The sequence below is a fragment of the Danio rerio genome, chromosome 24 (assembly GCF_049306965.1).
Source record: "Danio rerio strain Tuebingen ecotype United States chromosome 24, GRCz12tu, whole genome shotgun sequence".
NCBI classification, from domain to species: Eukaryota; Metazoa; Chordata; class Actinopteri; order Cypriniformes; family Danionidae; genus Danio; species Danio rerio.
In genome coordinates, this window is record NC_133199.1 from 22502802 (window position 1) to 22522653 (window position 19852).

General features: G+C 43.0%; 1 protein-coding gene and 1 long non-coding RNA gene across 32 annotated transcripts in view; one reads left to right on the plus strand and one right to left on the minus strand.

The window, feature by feature from the left end:
* The window catches only part of relch (RAB11 binding and LisH domain, coiled-coil and HEAT repeat containing), a 158506-nt gene that overhangs the window by 108919 nt on the left and 29735 nt on the right, over positions 1-19852 (minus strand).
* Positions 11795-13885, plus strand: LOC141380665 (uncharacterized). Its single transcript, XR_012399272.1, has 2 exons — positions 11795-13163; positions 13361-13885. It is a non-coding gene; the product is annotated as an uncharacterized lncRNA (long non-coding RNA).

The window sequence follows — 19852 nt, forward strand, 5'->3', positions numbered from 1 at the left end:
GTAGGCTAGCATTTTTGTCTACATGTATAATCGTGATGTTGCGTATCTTTAGAAAATTTGTCTGACTGCATGATCAGACTCCAAAACTTCTGAGTGACTTTAAATGGCACCCAGTTTTCCTCTTTCATTAAGTAATGCCCTTTTGACTGTTTTGAAGATTTTTGTTGTGGAGCTCACCTTAACAAGGGCTATGCAAATATTCTGAAAGACCACAGGAGGAGGCATGAAGCACTCATGAGCAGCTCTCTGGGAGTTTAGATGCTAAATGCCATTTTGGAACTGCACCTAAGTTTCTTTCCAACCAAAAGTTACACACTTCAGTTTTTTAAACAGAAATAATTGGTCTCTCTAAGATAATGTTTCACGTAACACCTTACAAGGAACATCACGACTGTTTACTCTGACATGTTAACAAAGCAAATCTATATAGACACAAACCATAAATACACAAAAATCTAAAACCACTCTGCTGTTTGCATTTGGTCTTCAATAGGGAAGGGATTATTGCAAAACCCTGCAGCAATCCTGCTCTTGTGGACCTGATAGGCGAGTTCTAACAGTGACTGTGTCTCAATCCGTTCCCTAGTACTCTAGATTTTGCTAGAAATTGCTATATGTTTCTGACACACTGGGGGTCAACAATCATAAAACCGATGGTTCAATTTTTGGATCAACCTTGCTATAAACAAAGCACAAAACTTTCTTCTGGTATCACTTCCTAAATCAGTTGATTCTTGCTGATGCATTCTGGGAATTTAGAGAGAGCGAACACTTGTTTCCTGAAATGATGGCTTTCATGGTCAGCCCTAAAATCTGTGGGCGCTGCTGAACTGAGGAACGGACTGAGACACACCCAGACACACTGGAAACAGAAGCATGGAAAGCAGAGGACGATTTGCATGACTGTGCTGAGGATCAGTAGGTGGGATTCCCACAAGCTCTGCTTCCTAATGTTTTCTTGAACATTGGCACGCTTACCTGAACATGGCCAAAAAAAAAGGGAAAGTAAAAAAATATATAAATGAAAAGAAATGCTAAGAGAAAGCAGAGCTCAAATGGGACACTTATGCTTCTGATCAACAGAGCACAGAATGCAAGTTTAACAAATGGAAAAATGGAAAAAGCAAACAAATAGAGAAATAAAAATGGCAGAGGTGTGCTGGCCTGGATGGTTTGTGGTCCAGTATCGGAAAGAGAAATACTGGAATAGAGACCCATCAGACAGCCAATAAACCCCAGGTCAGACAGCCAGGACTGGGGTCTACATTTTGGAGGAGATGCCCAATTTTGGGGAACAAATGTGACATTTCTTAGCAATCTTATTCTGCTGCACGGTTCCTCAGGCTGTATACTTACCTGTAATTTGCTTTCAATAAAATGACACTCACACTTTAACAAACATACAACCTTTAATGTTGACTTTGCTTTACTGTTCATTTACTAATGAATGTAATAATAATTTGCCTTTTCACACCAATGATGCAACAAAAGCATGTTTTTTTATTTTATTTCATTTACATTTACACAATGGTCTCTCTGTATTTCATGGTTCACCTTTCGTGTTTTTTTTCCGTTTTTTACAACGCACAACTATGACTCAGAATACTGTTCATGTTTCTGCTACGCCATAAAGCGCTATCTGAATAATTTCATTTTAAATAAAATGCAAATTAGAGGTCTGTATACCCGCGAGAGCTGACTAGATTTCATGCAGCGCATGAAAAAATTTGAGATTCAAATGCGCTAGTGGTCGGTAACTCTGCTGTAATTTGAACGGAAGCAGGCGGTCAAATAATATATCGCTCCTGAGAGAGAAAGAGAGAGAAAAAGAGAGAAAGAGAGAGAGAGAGAGAGAGAGAGCTGGCGCATTTGCTGTAGTGATGTGTGTATGTGTGTGAATAAGAGAGCGTGCGCATCCGCCATGGTGCAATGTGCTGCTTGTTTTAGGCTGTCTGGACTCTGTAGCATACAGCTGGGTGTTTTTTGGGAGGCTCATTTAATCACTGTACATTTTACATTCTTCCTAGGCCAAATATGTACCTGCCATGTATTGAGAAAGAATGCTGATTAGATATTTGACACACAATCGGTAGTTGGCAAATATATTGAGTGGGTTTGTAAATCTGAATTTGAAAGCGTTAGTGCCTTACCAGCCACAAACCTCAACACACGTCACTGTTATAGGCGGCACTCGCATCTCATCACATAGGGGCAAACAAAACTCATTGATTACCCGATGTGCATCGGGTAATCTTTGGTTTTCTTTGGTAATTTTTGATCTTTGGTTTCATTCTATAATACTGGAGTTATTTTACTACAAATGTTAGAACTTTGAGAGTGTTTAAACAAGAAAAAAGTGTGACAATGTTAATGCCTGTCTGAGAAAAGTGTATAAAGTGTGTAGTGAGGGGTTTTACAGCCTTAAAACATCTACAACAATTGTAAACTAGATATTAAAGTTTGAGGACAAACTTTATGGTGGCTTGAAAAGCCGAATCTGAAAGTTTGAAGTGGTTTTAAAGTGTAAATAGAATGTTAGTATGATTTTAGCTTGAATTAACATATTACTAACATGAATTAGCATGTTAGTAGCATGATTCTTACATGAATTAGCATGTTGTTAGCATAAATCTAGCATAAATTAGCATGTTACTAGCATGATTCTAGCATGAATTAGCATGTTGTTAGCATGATTCTAGCATGAATTAGCATTTTACTAGGCGGTTGCTAGGGTGTTTTAAGTGGTTGCTAGGTGGTTGCTAAGGTGGTGCAAGGCAGTTGCTAAGGTGGTCTGACTAGTTGCTAGGTGGTTGCTAGGGTGTTGCTAGACGGTTGCTAGGGTGTTTTGAGTGGTTGCTAGGTGGTTGCTAAGGTGGTGCTAGGCAGTTGCTAAGGTGTTCTGACTAGTTGCTAAGTGGTTACTAAGGTGTTGCAAGGTGGTCGCTAGGGTATTCTGAGTGGTTGCTAGGTGGTTGCTAAGGTGTTGCTAGGCGGTTGCTAGGGTGTTCTGAGTGGTTGCTAAGGTGTTGCTAGGTGGTTGCTAAGGTGTCCTAAGTGGTTGCTAGGTGGTTGCTAGGGTATTCTGAGTGGTTGCTAAGGCGTTGCTAGGTGGTTGCTAGGGTGTCCTGAGTGGTTGCTAGGTGGTTGCTAAGGTGTTGCTAGGTGGTTGCTAGGGAGTCCTGAGTGGTTGCTAGGTGGTTGCTAAGGTGTTGCTAGGCGGTTGCTAGGGTGTTCTGAGTGGTTGCTAGGTGGTTGCTAAGGTGTTGCTAGGTGGTTGCTAAGGTGTCCTGAGTGGTTGCTAGGTGGTTGCTAAGGTGTTGCTAGGCGGTTGCTAGGGTGTTCTGAGTGGTTGCTAGGTGGTTGCTAAGGTGTTGCTAGGTGGTTGCTAAGGTGTCCTAAGTGGTTGCTAGATGGTTGCTAGGGTGTTCTGAGTGGTTACTAAGGCGTTGCTAGGTGGTTGCTAGGGTGTCTTGAGTGGTTGCTAGGTGGTTGCTAAGGTGTTGCTAGGTGGTTGCTAGGGTGTCCTGAGTGGTTGCTAGGTGGTTGCTAAGGCGTTGCTAGGCAGTTGCTAGGGTGTTCTGAGTGGTTGCTAGGTGGTTGCTAAGGTGTTGCTAGGCGGTTGCTAAGGTGTCCCAAGTGGTTGCTAGGTGGTTGCTAAGGTGTTGCTAGGTGGTTGCTAAGGTATTCTGAGTGGTTGCTAAGGCGTTGCTAGGCGGTTGCTAGGGTGTCCTGAGTGGTCGCTAGGCCCTTACTAAGGCATTACTAGGCCGTTGCTAGGTGGTTGCTAGGCGGTTGCTAGGGTAATTTGGGTGGTTGCTTGGCAGTTGCTAGGGTACCCTGGTTGGTTACTAGGCAAGCCTCACATACATGATTGATAAAACATTTATACTTAGTAAGCATTTCTAGCAAGTTACAGTACTGGGCTAGTCAATATTAGCATGTAGCTAGTCACTGCTAGCATGTGTAGCATATAGGAAGTTCTGTTTGCTAGCATGAGTCAAACGAGCCAATCTCCAAGTCTCTACGATGTTCTGATGCTGAGATATAGCTGTTGATGAATGGTTGCTAGGGTACTCTGTTTTGTTGCTATGGGCGAGGTTACAGAGTGAACTTGAATGTGGTTGGTTGTCTTAGTCGAATGAACCAACCCCCATGTCTCTATGACACTGCTATGCAAAGATATGCATCTTGGCCTATTTTAATGGAAGTCTATGGAATCAATTTGGGGGCGTGGCTTGTGAGCTTCATTATCATATTGAGATGCTCATTGGTTGTCTGAGTCAGATGAGCCATCCCCCAAGTCAATAGGACACTGCTATGCAAAGATATGCATGTAGGCCAGTTATTAACATGAGTCTAGTATGAATTAGCATGTTACTAGCATGATTCTAGTACAAATTAGCATGTCATTAGCATGTTTCCAGTATGAGTTAGCATGTCATTAGCATGATTAGCATATGAGTAGCATGTTGCTAGCATGATTGGCATGTTATTAGCATGTTAGAATTATGAGCATTTGATAGCACAGCTAATTACATTCTATAGGACAGTTGCTAGGGTGCAGTATGTGGTAGTTAGGGGTGTGGCTAGAAAGTTAAAAGGCCATCAGTGATTGGCTGCTGGCTAGACTGAGTTAAATGAGCTCAGCCATTAGTCTCTATGACAGTCTGATGCAGAGTTATAAGCTCACAAAGTTTGATCCCATGTTAAGTCAATGAGAGTCTTTTGTAATGGAAGTCTACGGGACAGTTGCTAGGGTGCCATAAGTGGTTGCTAGGGAGTGGCTAGTAAGTCTAAAGGTCATCAGTGATTGGCTGCTGACTAGACTGAGTTGAATGGGGCCTGACTCTAGTCTGTAGGACAGTCTGATGCAGAGTTATGAGCTCACAAAGTTTTATCCCATGTTAAGTCAATGAGAGTCTTTTGTAATGGAAGTCTACGGGACAGTTGCTAGGGTGCCATAAGTGGTTGCTAGGGAGTGGCTAGTAAGTCTAAAGGTCATCAGTGATTGGCTGCTGACTAGACTGAGTTGAATGGGGCCTGACTCTAGTCTGTAGGACAGTCTGATGCAGAGTTATGAGCTCACAAAGGTTGACCCAATGTTAAGTCAATGGCAGTCTTTTACAATGGAAGTCTATGGGACAGTTGCTAGGGTGCCAAAAGTGGTTGCTAGGGAGTGGCTAGTAAGTTTAAAGGTCATCAGTTATTGGCTGCTGGCTAGACTGAGTTAAATGAGCCCAGTTAGAAGTCTGTAGGACAGTCTGATGCAGAGTTATGAGGTCACAAAGTTTGACCCAATGTTAAGTCAATGGGAATTTTGGGAATTTTCCGGGTCGTTTTTCGGAAAACCGAAAGTCGGATCAGTTGGAACAGATATAGCAACCCGAGTCAGACCAGTTTGAAGGTTTGACGAAAGTTTGAAGTATGAAGCTTGAAAAGTTTAGGAGGAGATACACTTTAAAATTAGTCTCAGAAGAATAAGAAGAAGAAGAAGAAGAAGAAGAAGAACTAGATATTAAAGTTTGAGGACAAACTTTATGGTGGCTTGAAAAGCCGAATCTGAAAGTTTTAAGTGGTTTTAAAGTGTAAATAGCATGTTAGTATGATTTTAGCTTGAGTTAACATATTACTAGCATGAATTAGCATGTTAGTAGCATGATTCTTACATGAATTAGCATGTTGTTAGCATGATTCTAGCATGAATTAGCATGTTACTAGCATGATTCTAGCATGAATTAGCATGTTGTTAGCGTGATTCTAGCATGAATTAGCATTTTACTAGGCGGTTGTTAGGGTGTTTAAAGTGGTTGCTAGGTGGTTGCTAAGGTGGTGCAAGGCAGTTGCTAAGGTGGTCTGACTAGTTGCTAGGTGGTTGCTAAGGTGTTGCTAGATGGTTGCTAGGGTGTTTTGAGTGGTTGCTAGGTGGTTGCTAGGGTGGTGCTAGGCAGTTGCTAAGGTGTTCTGACTAGTTGCTAAGTGGTTACTAAGGTGTTGCAAGGTGGTGGCTAGGGTATTCTGAGTGGTTGCTAGGTGGTTGCTAAGGTGTTGCTAGGCGGTTGCTAGGGTGTTCTGAGTGGTTGCTAAGGTGTTGCTAGGTGGTTGCTAAGGTGTCCTAAGTGGTTGCTAGGTGGTTGCTAGGGTATTCTGATTGGTTGCTAAGGCCTTACTAGGTGGTTGCTAGGGTGTCCTGAGTGGTTGCTAGGTGGTTGCTAAGGTGTTGCTAGGTGGTTGCTAGGGTGTTCTGAGTGGTTGCTAAGGTGTTGCTAGGCGGTTGCTAGGGTGTTCTGAGTGGTTGCTAGGTGGTTGCTAGGGTATTCTGAGTGGTTGCTAAGGTGTTGCTAGGTGGTTGCTAGGGTGTCCTGAGTGGTTGCTAGGTGGTTGCTAGGGTGTCCTGAGTGGTTGCTAGGTGGTTGCTAAGGTGTTGCTAGGTGGTTGCTAGGGTGTTCTGAGTGGTTGCTAAGGTGTTGCTAGGCGGTTGCTAGGGTGTTCTGAGTGGTTGCTAGGTGGTTGCTAGGGTATTCTGAGTGGTTGCTAAGGTGTTGCTAGGTGGTTGCTAGGGTGTCCTGAGTGGTTGCTAGGTGGTTGCTAAGGTGTTGCTAGGCGGTTGCTAGGGTGTCCTGAGTGGTTGCTAGGTAGTTGCTAAGGCGTTACTAGGCAGTTGCTAGAGTGTTCTGAGTGGTTGCTAGGTGGTTGCTAAGGTGTTGCTAGGTGGTTGCTAAGGTATTCTGAGTGGTTGCTAAGGCGTTGCTAGGCGGTTGCTAGGGTGTCCTGAGTGGTCGCTAGGCCCTTACTAAGGCATTACTAGGCCGTTGCTAGGTGGTTGCTAGGCGGTTGCTAGGGTAATTTGGGTGGTTGCTAGGCAGTTGCTAGGGTACCCTGGTTGGTTACTAGGCAAGCCTCACATACATGCTTGATAAAACATTTATACTTAGTAAGCATTTCTAGCAAGTTACAGTACTTGGCTAGTCAATATTAGCATGTAGCTAGTCACTGCTAGCATGTGTAGCATATAGGAAGTTCCGTTTGCTAGCATGAGTCAAACGAGCCAATCTCCAAGTCTCTACGATGTTCTGATGCTGAGAAATAGCTGTTGATGAATGGTTGCTAGGGTATTCTGTTTTGTTGCTATGGGCGAGGTTACAGAGTGAACTTGAATGTGGTTGGTTGTCTTAGTCAAAGAACCAACCCCCATGTCTCTATGACACTGCTTTGCAAAGATATGCATCTTGGCCTATTTTAATGGAAGTCTACGGGACAGTTGCTAGGGTGCAGTATGTGGTAGTTAGGGGTGTGGCTAGAAAGTTAAAAGCTCATCAGTTATTGGCAGTTTGGTAGTCTGAGTTAAATGAGCTCAGCCATTAGTCTGTATGACAGTCTGATGCAGAGTTATGAGCTCACAAAGTTTGATCCCATGTTAAGTCAATGAGAGTCTTTTGTAATGGAAGTCTACGGGACAGTTGCTAGGGTGCAGTATGTGGTAGTCAGGGGTGTGGCTAGAAAGTTAAAAGGCCATCAGTGATTGGCTGCTGGCTAGACTGAGTTAAATGAGCTCAGCCATTAGTCTGTATGACAGTCTGATGCAGAGTTATGAGCTCACAAAGTTTGATCCCATGTTAAGTCAATGAGAGTCTTTTACAATGGAAGTCTACGGGACAGTTGCTAGGGTGCCATAAGTGGTTGCTAGGGAGTGGCTAGTAAGTCTAAAGGTCATCAGTGATTGGCTACTGAGTTGAATGAGGCCTGACTCTAGTCTGTAGGACAGACTGATGCAGAGTTATGAGCTCACAAAGGTTGACTCAATGTTAAGTCAATGGCAGTCTTTTACAATGGAAGTCTATGGGACAGTTGCTAGGGTGCCAAAAGTGGTTGCTAGGGAGTGGCTAGTAAGTTAAAAGGTCATCAGTTATTGGCTGCTGGCTAGACTGAGTTAAATGAGCCCAGTTAGAAGTCTGTAGGACAGTCTGATGCAGAGTTATGAGGTCACAAAGTTTGACCCAATGTTAAGTCAATGGGAATTTTGGGAATTTTCCGGGTCGTTTTTCGGAAAACCGAAAGTCGGATCAGTCGGAAAGGATATAGCAACCCGAGTCAGACCAGTTTGAAGGTTTGACGAAAGTTTGAAGTATGAAGCTTGAAAAGTTTAGGAGGAGATACACTTAGAAATTAGTCTCAGAAGAATAAGAAGAAGAAGAATAATAACTAGATTCTTAAAGTTTGAGAACAAACTTTGAGGCTGGCTTGTGAAAGCCTGACGGTAATAGTTTATTTAGTTTAAACAGTTTTAAAAAGTATGAAAAGATAGATAGATAGATAGATAGATAGATAGATAGATAGATAGATAGATAGATAGATAGATAGATAGATTAGCATGTTATTACCATGACTTTAACGTGAAATAGCATGTCGTTAGCATGATTCTAGCATGAATTAGCATGTTACTAGCATGATTTTAGCATGAATTAGCATGTTGTTAGCATGATTTTAGCATGAATTAGCATGTTACTAGCATGATTTTAGCAATAATTAGCATGTTGTTAGCATGATTTTAACATGAATTAGCATGTTGTTAGCACGATTCTAGCATGAATAAGCATGTTACTAGCATGATTCTAGCATGAATTAGCATGTTACTAGCATGATTCTAGCATGAATTAGCACAATTCTAGCATGAATTAGCATGTTGTTAGCATGATTCTAGCATGAATTAGCATGTTGTTAGCATGATTCTAGCATGATTTAGCATGTTACTAGCAAGATTCTAGCATGAATTAGCATGCTACTAGCATGATTCTAGCATAAATTAGCATGTTGTTAGCATGCTTCTAGCATGAATTAGCATGTTACTAGCATGATTCTAGCATGAATTAGCATGTTGTTAGCATGATTCTAACATGAATTAGCATGTTACTAGCATGATTCTAGCATGAATTAGCATGTTGTTAGCATGATTCTAGCATGAATTAGCATTTCACTAGCATGATTCTAGCATGAATTAGCATGTTGTTAGCATGATTCTAGCATGAATTAGCATGTTACTAGCATGATTCTAGCATGAATTAGCATGTTGTTAGCATGATTATAGCATGAATTAGCATGTTACTAGCAAGATTCTAACATGAATTAGCATGTTGTTAGCATGATTCTAGCATGAATTAGCATGTTACTAGCATGATTCTAGCATGAATTAGCATGTTGTTAGCACGATGCTAGCATGAATTAGCATGATACTAGCATGATTCTAGCATGAATTAGCATGTTACTAGCATGAATCTAGCATGAATTAGCATGTTGTTAGCATGATTCTAGCATGGATTAGCATGTTACTAGCATGATTTTAGCATAAATTAGCATGATTCTAGCATGAATTAGCATGTTGTTAGCATGATTCTAGCATGAATTAGCATGTGACTAGCATGATTCTAGCATGAATTAGCATGTGACTAGCATGATTCTAGCATGAATTAGCATGTAACTAGCATGATTCTAGCAAGAATTAGCATGTTGTTAGCATGATAGATAGATAGATAGAGGTAGATAGATAGGTAGATAGATAGATAGATAGATAGATAGATAGATAGATAGATAGATAGAAGTAGATAGATAGATAGATAGATAGATAGATAGATAGATAGATAGATAGATAGATAGATAGATAGATAGATAGATAGATAGATAGATAGATGGAGTGCGAGCATGAGTCAAACAAGCCAACCCCCGCCTCTCTACGATGTTCTGATGCTGAGATATAGCTGGTGCCATATCGTTGCTAGGTTAGTCTGTTTTGTTGCTATGGAGTTGATTGACAGCTTAGACTGATGATGTATCAAAGCTTCTTGCCAGTATGAACAGTTAAACACAACCCCCATGTCTCTATCACACTGCAGCATGACAATATCAGTCTGAACCTCTTTAATTGCAGTCTATGGGACAGTTGCTAGGGTGCAGTATCTGGTTGTTAGGGTGTGGCTAGAAAGTTAAAAGGCCATCAGTGATTGGCTGCTGGCTAGACTGAGTTAAATGAGCTCAGCCATTAGTCTGTAGGACAGTCTGATGCAGAGTTATGAGCTCACAAAGTTTGATCCCATGTAAAGTCAATGAGAGTCTTTTGCAATGGAAGTCTATGGGACGGTTTCTAGGGTCCAAAAGTGGTTGCTAGGGCGTGGCCAGAAAGTTTAAAGGTGATCAGTCATTGGCAGTTTGATAGTCTGAGTTAAATGAGCCCAGTTAGAAGTCTGTGTGACATTCTGATGCGGAGTTATGAGGTCACAAAGTTTGATCCAATGTTACGTCTATGGGATTTTTCCGACGGTCCCGGGACGTTTTTCGGGAAACCGAAAGTCGGATCAGTCGGAAAGGATATAGCAACTCGAGTCAGAATAGTTCGGAGGTCTGACCCAAGTTTGATGGTCATAGCTTGAATGGCCTAGGAGGAGATAGAGTTTAATTTTTAGTCTCAGAAGAAGAATAATATAGAAAAATAAAAATAATAATAATAAGTTTAATAGGATAACAGTAGTCTGGCTTGCTACACAAGCCAGCCTAACTAGATAGTAAAGTTTGAGGACAAACTTTATGGTGGCTTGAAAAGCCGAATCTGAAAGTTTGAAGTGGTTTTAAAGTGTAAATAGCATGTTAGTATGATTTTAGCTTGAGGTAACATATTACTAGTATGAATTAGCATGTTAGTAGCATGATTCTTACATGAATTAGCATGTTGTTAGCATGATTCTAGCATGAATTAGCAAGTTACTAGCATGTTTCTAACATGAATTAGCATGTTGTTAGCGTGATTCTAGCATGAATTAGCATGTTACTAGCATGATTCTAGCATGAATTAGCATGCTACTTGGATAATTCTAGCATGAATTAGCATGTTGGTAGCATGATTATTACATTAATTAGCATGTTAGCATAAATCTAGCATAAATTAGCATGTTACTAGTATGATTGTAGCATGAATTAGCATGTTGTTAGCATGATTCTAGCATGAATTAGCATTTTACTAGGCGGTTGCTAGGGTGTTTTAAGTGGTTGCTAAGGTGGTGCCAGGCAGTTGCTAAGGTGGTCTGACTAGTTGCTAGGTGGTTGCTAAGGTGTTGCTAGACGGTTGCTAGGGTGTTTTGAGTGGTTGCTAGGTGGTTGCTAAGGTGGTGCTAGGCAGTTGCTAAGGTGTTCTGACTAGTTGCTTAGTGGTTACTAAGGTGTTGCAAGGTGGTCGCTAGGGTATTCTGAGTGGTTGCTAGGTTGTTGCTAAGGTGTTGCTAGGCGGTTGCTAGGGTGTTCTGAGTGGTTGCTAAGGTGTTGCTAGGTGGTTGCTAAGGTATCCTAAGTGGTTGCTAGGTGGTTGCTAAGGTGTTGCTAGGTGGTTGCTAAGGTGTTGCTAGGCGGTTGCTAGGGTGTCCTAAGTGGTTACTAAGGTGTTGCTAGGGTGTTCTGAGTGGTTGCTAGGTGGTTGCTAAGGTGTTGCTAGGTGGTTGCTAAGGTGTCCTAAGTGGTTGCTAGGTGGTTGCTAAGGTGTTGCTAGGTGGTTGCTAAGGTGTTGCTAGGCGGTTGCTAGGTTGTCCTAAGTGGTTGCTAGATGGTTGCTAAGGTGTTGCTAGGCGGTTGCTATGGTGTTCTGAGTGGTTGCTAGCTGGTTGCTAAGGTGTTGCTAGGTGGTTGCAAAGGTGTCCTAAGTGGTTGCTAGGTGGTTGCTAAGGTGTAGCTAGGCGGTTGCTAGGGTATTCTGAGTGGTTGCTAAGGCGTTGCTAGGTGGTTGCTAGGGTGTCCTGAGTGGTTGCTAAGGTGTTGCTAGGTGGTTGCTAGGGTGTCCTGAGTGGTTGCTAGGTGGTTGCTAAGGCGTTGCTAAGCAGTTGCTAGGGTGTTCTGAGTGGTTGCTAGGTGGTTGCTAAGGTGTTGCTAGGTGGTTGCTAAGGTGTCCTAAGTGGTTGCTAGGTGGTTGCTAAGGTGTTGCTAGGTGGTTGCTAAGGTATTGCTAGGCGGTTGCTAGGGTGTCCTAAGTGGTTCCTAGGTGGTTGCTAAGGTGTTGCTAGGCGGTTGCTAAGGTGTCCCAAGTGGTTGCTAGGTGGTTGCTAAGGTGTTGCTAGGTGGTTGCTAAGGTATTCTGAGTGGTTGCTAAGGCGTTGCTAGGCGGTTGCTAGGGTGTCCTTAGTGGTCGCTAGGCCCTTACTAAGGCATTACTAGGCCGTTGCTAGGCGGTTGCTAGGGTAGTTTGGGTGGTTGCTAGGCAGTTGCTAGGGTACCCTGGTTGGTTACTAGGCAAGCCTCACATACATGCTTGATAAAACATTTATACTTAGTAAGCATTTCTAGCAAGTTACAGTACTTGGCTAGTCAATATTAGCATGTAGCTAGTCACTGCTAGCATGTGTAGCATATAGGAAGTTCCGTATGCTAGCATGAGTCAAACGAGCCAATCTCCAAGTCTCTACGATGTTCTGATGCTGAGATATAGCTGTTGATGAATGGTTGCTAGGGTACTCTGTTTTGTTGCTATGGGCGAGGTTACAGAGTGAACTTGAATGTGGTTGGTTGTCTTAGTCAAATGAACCAACCCCCTTGTCTCTATGACACTGCTATGCAAAGATATGCATCTTGGCCTATTTTAATGGAAGTCTATGGAATCAATTTGGGGGCGTGGCTTGTGAGCTTTATTATCATATTGAGATGCTCATTGGTTGTCTGAGTCAGATGAGCCATCCCCCAAGTCAATAGGACACTGCTATGCAAAGATATGCATGTAGGCCAGTTATTAACATGAGTCTAGTATGAATTAGCATGTTACTAGCATGATTCTAGTTCAAATTAGCATGTCATTAGCATGTTTCCAGTATGAGTTAGCATGTCATTAGCATGATTAGCATATGAGTAGTATGTTGCTAGCATGATTGGCATGTCATTAGTATGTTAGATTTATAAGCATTTGATAGCACAGCTAATTACATTCTATAGGACAGTTGCTAGGGTGCAGTATGTGGTAGTTAGGGGTGTGGCTAGAAAGTTAAAAGGCCATCAGTGATTGGCTGCTGGCTAGACTGAGTTAAATGAGCTCAGCCATTAGTCTCTATGACAGTCTGATGCTGAGTTATGAGCTCACAAAGTTTGATCCCATGTTAAGTCAATGAGAGTCTTTTGTAATGGAAGTCTACGGGACAGTTGCTAGGGTGCAGTATGTGGTAGTTAGGGGTGTGGCTAGAAAGTTAAAAGCTCATCAGTTATTGGCAGTTTGGTAGTCTGAGTTAAATGAGCTCAGCCATTAGTCTGTATGACAGTCTGATGCAGAATTATGAGCTCACAAAGTTTGATCCCATGTTAAGTCAATGAGAGTCTTTTGAATGGAAGTCTACGGGACAGTTGCTAGGGTGCCATAAGTGGTTGCTAGGGAGTGGCTAGTAAGTCTAAAGGCCATCAGTGATTGGCTACTGACTAGACTGAGTTGAATGAGGCCTGACTCTAGTCTGTAGGACAGTCTGATGCAGAGTTATGAGCTCATAAAGGTTGACTCAATGTTAAGTCAATGGCAGTCTTTTACAATGGAAGTCTATGGGACAGTTGCTAGGGTGCCAAAAGTGGTTGCTAGGGAGTGGCTAGTAAGTTTAAAGGTCATCAGTTATTGGCTGCTGGCTAGACTGAGTTAAATGAGCCCAGTTAGAAGTCTGTAGGACAGTCTGATGCAGAGTTATGAGGTGACAAAGTTTGACCCAATGTTAAGTCAATGGGAATTTTGGGAATTTTCCGGGTCGTTTTTCGGAAAACCGAAAGTCGGATCAGTCGGAAAAGATATAGCAACCCGAGTCAGACCAGTTTGAAGGTTTGACGAAAGTTTGAGGTATGAAGCTTGAAAGGGTTAGGAGGAGATAGACTTTAAAATTAGTCTCAGAAGAAAGAAGAAGAAGAAGCAGAATAATAATAAGTTTAAGTGAGATAACAGTATGTTGGCTTTTCAAGCCACCATAACTAGATATTAAAGTTTGAGGACAAACTTTATGGTGGCTTGAAAAGCCGAATCTGAAAGTTTGAAGTGGTTGAATTAGCATGTTACTAGCATGATTCTAGCATGAATTAGCATGCTACTAGGATAATTCTAGCATGAATTAGCATGTTAGTAGCATGATTCTTACATGAATTAGCATGTTATTAGCATGATTCTAGCATGAATTAGCATGTTACTAGCATGATTCTAGCATGAATTAGCATGTTGTTAGCATAAATCTAGCATAAATTAGCATGTTACTAGCATGATTCTAGCATGAATTAGCATGTTGTTAGCATGATTCTAGCATGAATTAGCATTTTACTAGGCGGTTGCTAGGGTGTTTTAAGTGGTTGCTAGGTGGTTGCTAAGGTGGTGCAAGGCAGTTGCTAAGGTGGTCTGACTAGTTGCTAGGTGGTTGCTAGGGTGTTGCTAGACGGTTGCTAGGGTGTTTTGAGTGGTTGCTAGGTGGTTGCTAAGGTGGTGCTAGGCAGTTGCTAAGGTGTTCTGACTAGTTGCTAAGTGGTTACTAAGGTGTTGCAAGGTGGTCGCTAGGGTATTCTGAGTGGTTGCTAGGTGGTTGCTAAGGTGTTGCTAGGCGGTTGCTAGGGTGTTCTGAGTGGTTGCTAAGGTGTTGCTAGGTGGTTGCTAAGGTGTCCTAAGTGGTTGCTAGGTGGTTGCTAGGGTATTCTGAGTGGTTGCTAAGGCGTTGCTAGGTGGTTGCTAGGGTGTCCTGAGTGGTTGCTAGGTGGTTGCTAAGGTGTTGCTAGGTGGTTGCTAGGGTGTCCTGAGTGGTTGCTAGGTGGTTGCTAAGGTGTTGCTAGGCGGTTGCTAGGGTGTTCTGAGTGGTTGCTAGGTGGTTGCTAAGGTGTTGCTAGGTGGTTGCTAAGGTGTCCTGAGTGGTTGCTAGGTGGTTGCTAAGGTGTTGCTAGGCGGTTGCTAAGGTGTTGCTAGGCGGTTGCTAGGGTGTCCTAAGTGGTTGCTAGGTGGTTGCTAAGGTGTTGCTAGGTGGTTGCTAGGGTGTCCTAAGTGGTTGCTAGGTAGTTGCTAAGGTGTTGCTAGGCGGTTGCTAGGGTGTTCTGAGTGGTTGCTAGGTGGTTGCTAAGGTGTTGCTAGGTGGTTGCTAAGGTGTCCTAAGTGGTTGCTAGATGGTTGCTAGGGTGTTCTGAGTGGTTACTAAGGCGTTGCTAGGTGGTTGCTAGGGTGTCTTGAGTGGTTGCTAGGTGGTTGCTAAGGTGTTGCTAGGTGGTTGCTAGGGTGTCCTGAGTGGTTGCTAGGTGGTTGCTAAGGCATTGCTTGGCAGTTGCTAGGGTGTTGTGAGTGGTTGCTAGGTGGTTGCTAAGGTGTTGCTAGGCGGTTGCTAAGGTGTCCCAAGTGGTTGCTAGGTGGTTGCTAAGGTGTTGCTAGGTGGTTGCTAAGGTATTCTGAGTGGTTGCTAAGGCGTTGCTAGGCGGTTGCTAGGGTGTCCTGAGTGGTCGCTAGGCCCTTACTAAGGCATTACTAGGCCGTTGCTAGGTGGTTGCTAGGCGGTTGCTAGGGTAATTTGGGTGGTTGCTAGGCAGTTGCTAGGGTACCCTGGTTGGTTACTAGGCAAGCCTCACATACATGATTGATAAAACATTTATACTTAGTAAGCATTTCTAGCAAGTTACAGTACTGGGCTAGTCAATATTAGCATGTAGCTAGTCACTGCTAGCATGTGTAGCATATAGGAAGTTCCGTTTGCTAGCATGAGTCAAACGAGCCAATCTCCAAGTCTCTACGATGTTCTGATGCTGAGATATAGCTGTTGATGAATGGTTGCTAGGGTACTCTGTTTTGTTGCTATGGGCGAGGTTAAAGAGTGAACTTGAATGTGGTTGGTTGTCTTAGTCGAATGAACCAACCCCCATGTCTCTATGACACTGCTATGCAAAGATATGCATCTTGGCCTATTTTAATGGAAGTCTATGGAATCAATTTGGGGGCGTGGCTTGTGAGCTTTATTATCATATTGAGATGCTCATTGGTTGTCTGAGTCAGATGAGCCATCCCCCAAGTCAATAGGACACTGCTATGCAAAGATATGCATGTAGGCCAGTTATTAACATGAGTCTAGTTTGAATTAGCATGTTACTAGCATGATTCTAGTACAAATTAGCATGTCATTAGCATGTTTCCAGTATGAGTTAGCATGTCATTAGCATGATTAGCATATGAGTAGCATGTTGCTAGCATGATTGGCATGTCATTAGCATGTTAGAATTATAAACATTTGATAGCACAGCTAATTACATTCTATAGGACAGTTGCTAGGGTGCAGTATGTGGTAGTTAGGGGTGTGGCTAGAAAGTTAAAAGGCCATCAGTGATTGGCTGCTGGCTAGACTGAGTTAAATGAGCTCAGCCATTAGTCTCTATGACAGTCTGATGCAGAGTTATGAGCTCACAAAGTTTGATCCCATGTTAAGTCAATGAGAGTCTTTTGTAATGGAAGTCTACGGGACAGTTGCTAGGGTGCAGTATGTGGTAGTTAGGGGTGTGGCTAGAAAGTTAAAAGCTCATCAGTTATTGGCAGTTTGGTAGACTGAGTTAAATGAGCTCAGCCATTAGTCTGTAGGACAGTCTGATGCAGAGTTATGAGCTCACAAAGGTTGACTCAATGTTAAGTCAATGGCAGTCTTTTACAATGGAAGTCTATGGGACAGTTGCTAGGGTGCCAAAAGTGGTTGCTAGGGAGTGGCTAGTAAGTTTAAAGGTCATCAGTTATTGGCTGCTGGCTAGACTGAGTTAAATGAGCCCAGTTAGAAGTCTGTAGGACAGTCTGATGCAGAGTTATGAGGTGACAAAGTTTGACCCAATGTTAAGTCAATGGGAATTTTGGGAATTTTCCGGGTCGTTTTTCGGAAAACCGAAAGTCGGATCAGTCGGAAAAGATATAGCAACCCGAGTCAGACCAGTTTGAAGGTTTGACGAAAGTTTGAGGTATGAAGCTTGAAAGGGTTAGGAGGAGATAGACTTTAAAATTAGTCTCAGAAGAAAGAAGAAGAAGAAGAAGAAGCAGAATAATAACTAGATATTAAAGTTTGAGGACAAACTTTATGGTGGCTTGAAAAGCCGAATCTGAAAGTTTGAAGTGGTTTTAAAGTGTAAATAGAATGTTAGTATGATTTTAGCTTGAGTTAACATATTACTAGCATGAATTAGCATGTTAGTAGCATGATTCTTACATGAATTAGCATGTTGTTAGCATGATTCTAGCATGAATTAGCATGTTACTAGCATGATTCTAGCATGAATTAGCATGTTGTAAGCGTGATTCTAGCATGAATTAGCATGTTACTAGCATGATTCTAGCATGAATTAGCATGCTACTAGGATAATTCTAGCATGAATTAGCATGTTAGTAGCATGATTCTTACATGAATTAGCATGTTGTTAGCATGATTCTAGCATGAATTAGCATGTTACTAGCATGATTCTAGCATGAATTAGCATGTTGTTTGCATACATCTAGCATAAATTAGCATGTTACTAGCATGATTCTAGCATGAATTAGCATGTTGTTAGCATGATTCTAGCATGAATTAGCATTTTACTAGGCGGTTGCTAGGGTGTTTTAAGTGGTTGCTAGGTGGTTGCTAAGGTGGTGCAAGGCAGTTGCTAAGGTGGTCTGACTATTTGCTTGGTGGTTGCTAGGGTGTTGCTAGACGGTTGCTAGGGTGTTTTGAGGGGTTGCTAGGTGGTTGCTAAGGTGGTGCTAGGCAGTTGCTAAGGTGTTCTGACTAGTTGCTAAGTGGTTACTAAGGTGTTGCAAGGTGGTCGCTAGGGTATTCTGAGTGGTTGCTAGGTGGTTGCTAAGGTGTTGCTAGGCGGTTGCTAGGGTGTTCTGAGTGGTTGCTAAGGTGTTGCTAGGTGGTTGCTAAGGTGTCCTAAGTGGTTGCTAGGTGGTTGCTAGGGTATTCTGAGTGGTTGCTAAGGCGTTGCTAGGGTGTTGCTAGGCGGTTGCTAGGGTGTTCTGAGTGGTTGCTAGGTGGTTGCTAAGGTGTTGCTAGGTGGTTGCTAAGGTGTCCTGAGTGGTTGCTAGGTGGTTGCTAAGGTGTTGCTAGGCGGTTGCTAGGGTGTTCTGAGTGGTTGCTAGGTGGTTGCTAAGGTGTTGCTAGGTGGTTGCTAAGGTGTCCTGAGTGGTTGCTAGGTGGTTGCTAAGGTGTTGCTAGGTGGTTGCTAAGGTGTTGCTAGGCGGTTGCTAGGGTGTCCTAAGTGGTTGCTAGGTGGTTGCTAAGGTGTTGCTAGGCGGTTGCTAGGGTGTTCTGAGTGGTTGCTAAGGTGTTGCTAGGTGGTTGCTAAGGTGTCCTAAGTGGTTGCTAGATGGTTGCTAGGGTGTTCTGAGTGGTTGCTAAGGCGTTGCTAGGTGGTTGCTAGGGTGTCCTGAGTGGTTGCTAGGTGGTTGCTAAGGTGTTGCTAGGTGGTTGCTAGGGTGTCCTGAGTGGTTGCTAGGTGGTTGCTAAGGCGTTGCTAGGCAGTTGCTAGGGTGTTCTGAGTGGTTGCTAGGTGGTTGCTAAGGTGTTGCTAGGTGGTTGCTAAGGTGTCCCAAGTGGTTGCTAGGTGGTTGCTAAGGTGTTGCTAGGTGGTTGCTAAGGTATTCTGAGTGGTTGCTAAGCGGTTGCTAGGGTGTCCTGAGTGGTCGCTAGGCCCTTACTAAGGCATTACTAGGCCATTGCTAGGTGGTTGCTAGGCGGTTGCTAGGGTAATTTGGGTGGTTGCTAGGCAGTTGCTAGGGTACCCTGGTTGGTTACTAGGCAAGCCTCACATACATGCTTGATAAAACATTTATACTTAGTAAGCATTTCTAGCAAGTTACAGTACTTGGCTAGTCAATATTAGCATGTAGCTAGTCACTGCTAGCATGTGTAGCATATAGGAAGTTTCGTTTGCTAGCATGAGTCAAACGAGCCAATCTCCAAGTCTCTACGATGTTCTGATGCTGAGATATAGCTGTTGATGAATGGTTGCTAGGGTACTCTGTTTTGTTGCTATGGGCGAGGTTACAGAGTTAACTTGAATGTGGTTGGTTGTCTTAGTCTAATGAACCAACCCCCGTGTCTCTATGACACTGCTATGCAAAGATATGCATCTTGGCCTATTTTAATGGAAGTCTATGGAATCAATTTGGGGGCGTGGCTTGTGAGCTTTATTATCATATTGAGATGCTCATTGGTTGTCTGAGTCAGATGAGCCATCCCCCAAGTCAATAGGACACTGCTATGCAAAGATATGCATGTAAGCATTTGATAGCACAGCTAACTACATTCTATAGGACAGTTGCTAGGGTGCAGTATGTGGTAGTTAGGGGTGTGGCTAGAAAGTTAAAAGGCCATCAGTGATTGGCTGCTGGCTAGACTGAGTTAAATGAGCTCAGCCATTAGTCTCTATGACAGTCTGATGCAGAGTTATGAGGTCACAAAGTTTGATCCCATGTTAAGTCAATGAGAGTCTTTTGTAATGGAAGTCTACGGGACAGTTGCTAGGGTGCAGTATGTGGTAGTTAGGGGTGTGGCTAGAAAGTTAAAAGGCCATCAGTGATTGGCTGCTGGCTAGACTGAGTTAATTGAGCTCAGCCATTAGTCTCTATGACAGTCTGATGCAGAGTTATGAGCTCACAAAGTTTGATCCCATGTTAAGTCAATGAGAGTCTTTTGAATGGAAGTCTACGGGACAGTTGCTAGGGTGCCATAAGTGGTTGCTAGGGAGTGGCTAGTAAGTCTAAAGGTCATCAGTGATTGGCTGCTGACTAGACTGAGTTGAATGAGGCCTGACTCTAGTCTGTAGGACAGTCTGATGCAGAGTTATGAGCTCACAAAGGTTGACTCAATGTTAAGTCAATGGCAGTCTTTTACAATGG